Genomic DNA, 9437 nt, shown 5'->3' with positions numbered 1-9437 from the left:
GCAGTACTTTACAGCCACATGAGGTATTGCCATATTCAGAAGAAATTATGTGAAATTTTGGTACGATTCTTACCCAATTCCCCATGTTAAATGTAAAATCTGGGGCTAAAAAAATGTTTGTGGTAAAAATGTGGCAAAAAAAATTATTTTTCTTCACTGCCGATTGGTATAAAATTCTATGACACACTCTTGGTGTCAATATGAATCATGATCACTGCACCATTAGATGAATTAATTGTATGGTGTAGTTTGTAAAATGGGGTCAGTTTTGGGGAGTTCTGATGTTCTGGCACCTCAGGGGCCGTTCCAGTGGCACTCACAAACCATAACAATAAAATCTGTACTATAATATCATGCTCCTTCCCTTCTGAGCTTTTCACTGTACCTGAAAAGTAATTCGTTCTTACATGGGACATGGGCACAATCCAAAGAAATTGCACAACAAACTGTGAGGTCATTTTTTCCTATTAGCTGTTATAAAATTTAAAATATTGGGCTAAAACAATATTTTAGTGTAAAATTCTATGAGGCACATGCGGTGTCAACATGGTCACTGCACATCTAGATGAATTCAATTGAGGGTATAGTTTGTAAATTTAGGTCACTTATGGGGGGTCTGCTGTTCTGGCACCTTAGGGGCTCTGCCAATGTGACATGGCACCCTCAATCCATTTCAGCAAAATCTGAACTCCAATATGGCACTTCTTCCCTTCTGAACTTTGCACTGTGCCTCAAAAATAGTTTTAAACCATATATGGGGTATTGGTGTACTCAGTAGAAATGCCACCAAAAATTGTATGGTTCATTTTGCTTCTTTATAAAATTCTGTGAATCACCTCTGGGTTCAAGGTGCTCTCCATACCTCACCATATCATCATTTATGGGGTGTTTCCACTTTTCAGGCACATCGTGGGCTCTCCAAATGAGACATGGTGTCCACTAACGATTTCAGCCAAATTTGCTTTGAAAAAGTCAAATGGCTCCTTCCCAAGCCCTGCCATGTACCCAGACAGTGGTCTTCCCCCACACTTTAGGGCATGAACATACTCAGGAAAATTTGCATAACAAATTGTATGGAGCAATTTCTGCTATTACCTTTGTGAATTTATATATAAATACTAGTAGTATATCAGCATATACCCTAGAAAATGGCATCTTGATAACGAAAAGCAAAACAAGGAGAAAACTGAATCCAAAAAATGCCAAAATAAAATTTCCAAGTCTATTATTACACATAAACATCAACTCCAAAAAAGGAAAATTACAAAAAAAGTATTCAAAATAATATATATATATATACACACACACATACATACAAATATAATGCATAGGTTAAATCTGAAAACAGTGATTGACTCCATAGGTGTGCGTAGGGGCCAAAGGTAAGGTCAGGATTAATTGTAAAAAATATCAACTGAAGAGAAGGTATGTGATCCCATTATAGGATCTAATGAAAGAGTTCATTAAATGCTTGTGCACATAGATATTTCACAAAGACATTAGATGTACACTCAATATAGTGCTTTTTAATTCCCTCCGTTATGCATTGCTGTTATAGAGAATAGTTTTAGTAGAGTGAGGGATAATTACCCATTATAGGTGCTCCGTCCTGCCTTGACCTCGCCCATGTACCCCAAAGTGCATTTCGCATTAAATGTCACTTCCTCAGGAGGCGTGGCCTAGGTGAGGTATCAGTTTGGTATAAATATTAAACCGTTCCTGTCAACTAACCAGGCGGCTGCCTATCAAGTATGGTGTACCGACGCATGCGCATGTGCCCACGTCCCGCTGTCTCAAACGCTTTCCCCGGTGAATGCCCATATGCCAGTCCCGTGAGGGGGCCAGTGCCAAGCCCCACATCACGCAAACTCAGGCAGGAAGACAACAGGGGAAGAGAGGAAGAGAGGTCTGGGACACGGCGCATGTGCACTAGAAGTGTAAGTGATATGTGTTGCAGTGATAAATAGAAAAAGATGCAATGATGCTGTGTATAAGGATATCCTTCATATAGCAGGGTCAAGCCAAGAAGGGGGTGTATGCTTACGAAATATATAGTATATGAAATAAAGTGCATAATGCCAATTAATGTTATGATAATTAATAAATAATACTTATAACTACAGATACTAAATATACTATGTATGTGGTAATAAAGTGCATAGTGCTGAAAAGTTATGTTTTATTTATAATGTAGGGTGTTGCCATCTTATTATTGGGTTAACTTGTTAACATATATATTTTAAATATATATGTTTATGATTTGATTCTGAGCTTCATTTATTGTATAATGTTTATTTACAGCAGGTGTGGGCAATTAATTATTCATAAGGGGCCACATAAGAAACTGGGGCTGTTGTGGAGGGCCGAACCAATTGGCTGATCATAATTATCCTTACGGCTATGTTCACACGCAGCGTTTTTGCTGTGTTTTGTTTCTGAAGCCAAAACCTGCTCTCTTGGCAGTAGAAGTACTGTGTTCAAGATACCACTTTTGCTGCATTCGTTTGCTGCATTCTATCAGGTGTGGATAACACGTGTGCTTTGTCTACATAACTTGTTTAATAAAGTTGGTTTTATTTCCCAAAAATGCTTAAAAATGCTGCAGAAACAGTTATTGTGTATTTTGCAGCATCTTTGCACTTTCTCATAACTTTCTATGGGTGAAACAGTGAAAAACACAGAAAGAACTGACATGCTGCAGACTAAAAAACGCCGTTCTCAAATTCAGTCAGGAAAAAAACAAGCATGTGCGTGAGATTTCTGAAACCTCATCGCTTCGGATCGTACAGTAAAACACAGCTTTTAATTTGCATGAAAAAATCCCACTGCATATGAACATAGCTCAACACTGATTATATCAGCTTATAAGACCCATAGTAACATGTATTAGCAGTTAATTAAAGGGGTTTTGCAATTTCAGAAAACCCTTCTCATAAGCTGCAATTACAAAAAAAAAAAAGTTTTTTTTCCTCCTGGGACCAGCGCTGAGTCTCTGTGACAGTTCCTGGCGCCTATTATTGTCTGAAGCGCTCATGTCACATCTACAGCGCTGCAGCCAGTCGGTGAGCTCATTGACTATGGGCGACTCATGGCGTCAGCCCACGTGAAGCTGCTGAGCTCAGTTACTGGAACCAGAAATGTCAACATGATGTCTGTTCTGCATACAATAGGAGGCACCGAAATCAGCAGCTGAACCAGGGAAGGCGAGTAAGAGCAACTCCATTCAGGGAAGATTGGGTTTTCTGAATCTGGAAAGCCCCTTTAAGAAAAAAAAATTGAGTCCATGGAGTGGAGAAGAGACAGACACGCACACAGACACACACGCACACACCGACACACACACACAGACACACACACAGGCACACACACGTACACACAAATGGGCACACACAGTCACACACGCACGTAGAAATGCACAGATGTGCGCGCGCACGCACACACACACAAGACACACAGACCTACCACCAGAGTATGTGGGGCACACAAAAAGAAGTTTGGGAAGCATATTTCACTACTGAAGGATAGAGGGAGGGGGGTGAAAACAGAATGTGAGATTTCCAGGCTGCATGTAGTGAGGCTGAGGGTGCACTTCACTATTGGACAGCGTGTACTTGGCCCAAGTGTTTTATCTCCTATCATCCTGATCCCAGAGCTACTAGAAGTTGCCAGGGAGGGAGGGAAGAGTGCAGCAGATAATAATTAGCTGCTCTCCCTCCAGTTTGATTTCAAACCGTGATCCAGCAGTTGTGGGGTTTACACAGCACTGACCCAGCACACTGCCTCCTAGCGCTAATCTCAAACATCCCCGCTTACAAAGTGACTGATTACCAGGTATGTGCAGAAGCTGCTGGGCACCTCAGTGACTTCTCAGTGATGCTACAACAGATGCTGGAGCTGCCATCTGTGAGTGATCTCAGCATCTCCTCACTTCCTCCGGCAGTAGCTTCTCCACCAATAGTAAGACAGCGGGGAGGGGCTAACACTAAGCTATGAGCTCACATGTGAGTTCCTGCACTTTCGGTGTTTGTCTGCAGGCCGGGCAGAAACAACCAAAGGACCGGATGTGGCCCGCGGGCCGCCATTTGTCCACATCTGATTTACAGTATAATTTGTACTCATCAGTGTTTACACATTGCTTACAATATATAATTGAATCTATACATCAAATTAGATTGATTGCATTGATTCATGTGGCTTGTTATCATGTTGCATCTATGCACTATAATTTTTTAGCATGATGCACCTTGGTACTACACTACTCTCTGGTATCGACCAGGCTTGTCTGACTATTCTGCTGCCACCTGGTGGTAGCCTCGCTGCAGTGTGGCTGGTCTTCTCTGAGCAGGAGTCCAGCCCTCTCTCCACTCTACTGCCATCTAGTTGAGTTTGCATTACTCTGCATTTATCTGCAGTGCTGCAGCATGACAACTGGTTTGTCCACTGCACAATGTGCATAGAGTTTGTAAAAATTAGCTCTATGGGCTGAGTCATGGTTGATGCAGGAAGCCACCATCCCAAGGGCCTCCAATCACTAATAGTAGTTAGGCTGGAGTAGGAATACTGTCCTGGTTTGTCCACTGCGCAATGTGCATAGGGTTTGTAAAAATTAGCCATATGGGTCATGGTTGACGAAGGAAGGAAACCATTTTTTATGGGAAGGGGCTGACATTAACAGCAGTAGCATGAATCAGCATTTTTGGCGAATTTAGGTTGCCTTGCTGTCATCTGGAGGGATTGCAAACTGTGGAGATATTCAGTCCTTGTTGAATTTAATCAGAGTAAGTCTGTCTGCATTTTCCATGGAGAGGCGTGTGTGCCTATCAGTGATGATTGACCCAGCGGAACTGAAAGCATGTTCTGACATCAGACTAGCAGCTGGGCAGGCCAGCACCTCCAAGGCATATAAGGAGAGGTCGGGCCAAGTGTTCAGCTTTGACATCCAATAATTAAAGGGAACTGAAGAATCAAAAAGGACGCACGTATGGTCACTTAAGTACCCCTTGACCATGTTCTGCAACTTCTCCCTCCTTGGCATTGTTACAGGCACAGATAGCCCTTGCTGTTGTGCTGGTTTATTGAAAATTGCCCAATTTGTGCACATTTTCCCCCCACCTCTGTTGGACCGGGTGTTCGTGTCTCTCCCCATTATCCCTTGGTGTTAAAAACAGCCGCTTCCTCTGCCACTAGCATTGTCTGAGGGTGACGTTTTCAGCAACTGATCTACAACAGCCCTCTTGAACGATTCCATTGTAAAACTCTTTGATGACTCCAAAAGGAGAGAAGAAAATGTCTACTTCTACTGTGGATCGAGAAAGGTGGCCAACCAATATTGGTTTTTGGATAAAATGTGTATCACACGAGAGTCTTGCCACAGACACTTATACATGAACTGTGCCATGTGAGCCAAGCTACAAAAAGGCAAATGTTCTTTGTCTCCAACAGTAGTCACATAGAATCGTAGAGTTAGGAATGGACCTCCTGGGCCATCTGGTCCAACCCCCTGTTCAAAGCAGGATTCGCTAAATCATCCCAGACAGATATCTGTCCAGCCTCTGTTTGAAGACTTCTATTGAAGGAGAACTCACCACCTCTCGTGGCAGCCTGTTCCACTCATTGATCACTCTAACTGTCAAAAAGTTTTTTCTGATATCTAATCTGTGTCTCCTCCCATTCAGTTTCATCCCATTGCTTCTAGTCTTTCCTTGTGCAAATGAGAATAACGATGATCCTTCTGCCTTGTGACAGCCCTTGAGATATTTGTAGACAGTTATTAAGTCTCCTCTCAGTCTTCTCTTTTGCTGGCTAAACATTCCCAAATCCTGCAACCTTTCCTCATAAGACAGGGTTTGCAGACCGGTCACCATTCTGGTCGCTCTTTTCTGAACTTGCTCCAGTTTGTTGATGTCTTTTTTAAAATGTGGCGCCCAAAACTGGACACATTCCTAGAATTGCATTTGCCCTTTTTGCTGCTGCATCACACTGTTGACTCATATTCAGTCTGTGATCTATTAGTATACCCAAGTCTTTTTCACTTGTGCTGTTGCTTAGCCCTATTCCTCCCATTCAGTATATACTTTTTTCATTTTTATTTCCCAGATGTAGTACTTTGCATTTTTCCCTGTTAAAAACCAATCTGTTAGTTACTGCCCACAGCTCCAGTTTATTTATATCTTTTTGAATCTTCTCTAGTATTAGCTATCCCTCCTAGCTTTGTGTCATCAGCAAATTTAATCAGTTTACCCTCAATTCCTTCATCTAAATCGTTGATAAAGATGTTGAACAATACAGGGCCCAGGACAGAGCCCTGTGGTACCCCACTTGAGACATTCTTCCAACTGGATGTGCAGCCATTTAGGACCACTCTTTGGGTCCGATCACTAAGCCAGATATGAATCCACCTAACAGTTGCCTTGTCCATTCCATACCTAGTCATTTTTTCAATAAGGATTGTGTGAGATACTTTGCCAAATGCTTTGCTGGAGTCAAGATATACTATATCTACAGCATTTCCCTGATCCACCCAATCAGTGATTCCGTCATAGAAGGAAATTAAGTTAGTCTGACATGACTTATTAGTTACAAACCCATGCTGACTCTGTTTAATCACTTCATTCTTATCCAGGTACTGACATACATGTTTAATAATTTGTTCAAAGATCTTTCCTGGTATAGAAGTCAGACTCACCGGCCTTTAGTTACCTGGGTCCACCTTCTTCCCCTTTTTGAAAATAGGAACAACATTTGCTCTTCTCCAGTCTTCTGGGACTTCTCCTGTTCTCCAAGAATTTTCAAAGATTATGGAGAAGGGTTCAAAAATTTATTCTGCTATCTCCTTCAGTACTCTGGGGTGTAATTCATCTGGACCTGGAGACTTGAATTCATTTAGGTTAGCTAAGTGTTTCCTCACTATCTTTCTGTTTATAGATATCCTGGATTCTTCTATTCCCTTAATAGGACAGGGAAGAACAGTTGATGTTACATTTCCTTTCTGAGAGAAAACAGATGCAAAATATGAATTTAAAAGTTCAGCCTTCTCAACATCCTGTCTTACCATTTCATCATTTTCATCCTGTAAAAATCCTATAGCATCTTTGACTTTTCTTTTGCTTTTGACATATCCCCAAAATCCTTTATTATTCCTTTTGACGTCTCTTGCAAACCTCAATTCATTGTCAGCTTTAGTTAATCTGATTCGTGCCCTGTAGGTTATGCAGACAGCATTATATTCTTCTATAGATATGCCTCCCTCTTTCCATTTTATAAACATTTCTTTCTTCCTTTTTAGCATGTGCTTAAGTTATGTGTTCATCCATCCTGGTTTCCTTAAATGCTTCCTATTCTTCCCTCTTTTCGGAATTGTTAATGATTGTGCTTTGAGAATTTCATTTTTCAGGATTTCCCATCCTTCCTTGAAATTTTTGTCCTTAAGGATATCCAGTCATTGGATCCCTCCAATTCTCTTTCTGAATCCCTTAAAATCTGCCTTTCTGAAATCTAACCTTGACTTCTGAGTCTTCACAGGTCTTCCTCCTCTAGTTATCCAAAATTCTAAAATAGCATGGTCGCTACCTCCTAGGGTCCCAGCCACTTTTACCTCCTCAACCATTTCCTCCCTGTCTATAAGGATTAGATCCAAGGTAGCAGTTCCCCTTGTTTTCTCCCCTACCTTTTGGAAGATAAGTTGTCAGCAAGAGAGGATAAGAATTTTCTTGACCTGTTAGTTTTGCCTGAGAGAGATTCCCAACAAATGTCTGGATAGCTGAAATCTCCCATGACAACTATGTCATATTTTTTGTGAACCCGGCCATTTGATGCATAAAGAGTTCATCCATATCTTCAGCTTGCACAGGTGGCCTGTAGTAAATGCCTACAATGGGGTCCTTTCCATTGTTTTGTCCTTGTATTCTTACCCAAACAGTTTCCACAGAACTCCCAGTCTCTGAAGCTTCCATCTCTGTGCAGATATACATGTTTCTAACATACAATGCGACACCTCCTCCTCGTTTATCAAGTCTGTTTCTTACAAATAAGTTGAAACCTTCTAGCCTTGTATTCCAATCATGTGTATTGTCCCACCAATTTTCAGTGATTCCAATGACGTCATATTTCTTTTCCTGCGTTAGTAGTTCCAATTGTCCTTGTTTGTTGCCCATGCTTTGTGCATTAGTATAGAAATATTTTAGTTTGTGATTGGTTTTTCTTTCTCTTCATGCTGACTCACCTTCTCCCTCTCCTCCACGTCCTCCTCTCCAGCCCATCCAGGCTGCACAGACATGAAACTTGGGTTGGGTGTCCTCTCTGTAGCATTAGGAGTCCCCTCAGTAGCACAGGAAAACAAATCCTCTCTCTCCTCATCCTCCTCATCTTCCTCCTCATCACCCAATGTTGCCTCAGAATATTGGCTGTGCTGGGTATTATCACCCATTGTGAAATCTGGCTCCACATCAACATGCTGCGCACTCAAAGCTTCCTCTTTGAGATTATACAGTGATTGTTTCATGAGACAAAAGAGCGGGATGATTACGCTGATAATAGCCTGATCACCCTTCACAAGGTTGTTGCAGGACTCAAATTTCTCAAGAACCTCACAAATGTCAGCGATCCACACACACTCGACAGTTGTTATGTGTGGTGGCTGATTCTCAGTCTGACAGGCATGTTGAATCTGGTATTCAGCTACTGCCCTCTGCTGCTCACTAATCCTCACCAACATATGATAGGTTGAGTTCCACAGCGTGGGCAGGTCGCAAATGAGTCAATGACTTGGCACATTCTAGAGCTTTTTCCAGCACTGTAAGACCATCACAAGCGGTAGAGGAATAGTGGAAATGGGCACTAATATGGCGCATTTTCTCAAGTAGGTATGGCAAGGCAGGGTAACTTTTCAGAATTTTCTGAACAACTGGGTTCAGCACGTGAGCCATGCATGGCATGCGTACCAGCTTGCTGACCTTTAAAGCCGCCACCAGGTCACACCCATTATTGCAGATGACCAGACTGGGTTTGAGGTGCAGCGGGGAGAGCCACTGATCAGTCTTTTGTTTTAAAGCTTGCCACCACTCTGATAATGTTTGGACTACTGCCTTGCGTAGGGCAATAAATGCCTTTTTAAGTGGACTAATGTGGACAGCAGAAGGCAGGCTGTGACCACAAAAACAGCGGGGAAAATGGCCTGGTGCATGCTTGGCAGCAGGAAATGTTTGGACTATTGCTTTGTGTAGGGCACTAACCACCTTTTTCAGTGGACTAATGTGGACAGCGGAATGCAGGCTGTGACCACAAAAACAGCAGGGAAAATGGCCTAGTGCGTGCTTGGTAGCAGGCAGTAGTAAATGTTTGACTAATTCTTTGCGTGGGGCACTAAACGCCTTTTTAAATGGACTAATGTGGCTAACATAGAAAAAATTCAAAAAAACTCATACCACAAGATATGGCCT

The sequence above is a fragment of the Dendrobates tinctorius genome, unplaced genomic scaffold, assembly GCF_039654945.1.
Source record: "Dendrobates tinctorius isolate UK_male_01 unplaced genomic scaffold, ASM3965494v1 ptg000003l, whole genome shotgun sequence".
Lineage (NCBI taxonomy): Eukaryota > Metazoa > Chordata > Amphibia > Anura > Dendrobatidae > Dendrobates > Dendrobates tinctorius.
This window is presented reverse-complemented; position numbering follows the sequence as displayed.